Source organism: Cynara cardunculus (assembly GCF_001531365.2).
Source record: "Cynara cardunculus var. scolymus isolate 2C chromosome LG 9, CcrdV1, whole genome shotgun sequence".
NCBI classification, from domain to species: Eukaryota; Viridiplantae; Streptophyta; class Magnoliopsida; order Asterales; family Asteraceae; genus Cynara; species Cynara cardunculus.
Window position 1 is genome coordinate 949,174 of NC_037536.1, and position 2,069 is coordinate 951,242.

Below are 2,069 nucleotides of genomic sequence, written 5' to 3' on the forward strand. Positions count from 1 at the left end.
TTTGCTCAATTGCCTCAACAAGCGGGATGTTGATGTGCAATTCTTTAAACACATCCAAGAATTTCTTAAAGTGCAGTTCCTCCTTTTGATTCCTCAACCTTTGGGGGTAGGGAACATAAGGAGGTACTGGTTTTATGACAGTCTTACTTGGATGAGTTGAGCAAGACGGGTCTTGAATGCCTTGGGTCTTTGTGGTGCCCTTTGGAGGTTTAGATGAAATGCTAGCATCATGCTTAGGGGTCTCTACAACCTCAGTTTCTTTTGACTTTCTTAGAGCATCCTCAGGAAAGAGTAATGGAAAGTCTGATCTAGGATGGACAGAAGTGGTGTTCTCTAATGCCTGTTTCTCTAAGGGTAGGACCGGGCTTTCTTTGGTAGGAACCAATGTTGTAGCATCAGTTTCTGTCAAAATTGGCGCACTATCTTTGGGCACTTGTTCTTTCAACTCCTTCCCACTCCTAAGGGTCACTACTTTCACATGTTCCTTACCTAGGTCTTTAGGGACCTCTGTATTACTGGGCAAGGTACCAAGGGCTCGATTGTTCTGGTTAAGCGCAAGTTGACTGACTTGAGTTTCTAAATTCCTGATGGCCGCACTTTGTTGATTTATTAAAGCTTGGTTTTGTGCTTGTGCATGTGCAAAGAGTCCTTTAATCATTGCTTCCAAAGAAGATGATTCTGACTGTGGAGGAGGTTTATTCTGAAAAGGTGGTTGTGAATTTTGAGAACCTTGTTGATGATTCTGAGAGTTAGAACTGTTTCCATGATGTTGCGGTTGGAAATTAGAAGTTCCTTGTTGTTTATGGACTGGTGGGTTTAAACTGGGATTGTTCCAAGAAAAGTCCGGATGCTGTTTCCAGCTAGCATTATAGGTATTGGAATAGGGATTAACTCGGTTATGAACATAGTTTACTGATTCAGCATTGTGAGGACAGTGATCATACGAGTGTTCCCCGCCACAGCACACGCATTGCACAGATAGGACTGTTTGGACTGGTGTATTAGCAGCTTGCTGTCCTCCCTGACCAGAAGTTAAGTTTTTCAACATGTTGGTCATGGAGGTAAGCTGGGCTGTTAATGCAGTATATGCATCTACATCATGTATCCCCGCAGTCTTTTTCTGTGACTGAGTGCGTGGGTTGGCCCAATGTCCATTGTTTGCCAAAATCTTTTCTTGGATTTCATATCCTTCATTATAGGTCATAGCTGTAAAGGCTCCGCTCGCAGTCGCATCAAGCATTTGTTTTGCCATGGGATTTAACCCATTTGTAAAATGTCTCGAGCTGAATACAGTACGGAATGCCATGGTGCGGGCATTTCCTTAACAGCTCTTTGAACCTTTCCCACGCATCAGGAACAGCCTCATCGTCCATTTGTTTGAAACGACAAATCTCATTTCTGGACTTAGCGTTCCTTGTCGGTGGGAAATATTTTTGCAAAAAAATTTCCGCCATGTTACTCCATGACGGCACAGAACCTGGAGTTAATGAGTTAAACCATGCTTTTGCCCGATCCCTTAATGAAAATGGAAATAAAGTGAGTCTGAGAGTGTCATTTGACACTCCCGGGATCAAGAAGGCATCAGTGATTTCCATAAAAGATTTTAAGTGCGAATGTGGGTCCTCCGAAGGTAATCCGGCAAATTGGCCATTTGTTTGCAACATGTGAAACATTATGGTTTGAGTTCAAAATGGAGAGCAGTCATATGTGGCCTAACAATCCTGGAATTTAATTGCTCAAAATCCGGAATAGCATAATCCATGATCCTCTCATTTTTGGAATTTGCCAAATTAATAATGTTCGGAGTTTGTGCTCTTTGGTTCTCATTAGGTTCTGATTCCATGTCCAAATTATTACCATTATATGTATGTCCTTGTTGAAAGTTCGGGTATTGTGGAATTTGTTCAAAACTCGGTGGTTGGTTTTCCAAATGTGGTATTTCCGGAATATTTGGGGGAGGTAATGCCATATTAGGAGGGAGTAGAGCAAAAAATGCTCTTTGAGCCCTCCTCCGATGGTGAAACGTTCTCTCAATATCGGGATCAAATTCGAAAAATTCTCCGCGTTGT

General features: G+C 42.2%; 1 non-coding gene across 1 annotated transcript; it reads left to right on the plus strand.

Annotated features, from left to right (window-relative positions):
• The first annotated feature begins 1,299 nt into the window (after nucleotides 1-1,299).
• Nucleotides 1,300-1,406, plus strand: LOC112518762. Its single transcript, XR_003069836.1, has one exon. It is a non-coding gene; the product is annotated as a small nucleolar RNA R71 (small nucleolar RNA).
• Nucleotides 1,407-2,069: the final 663 nt, after the last annotated feature.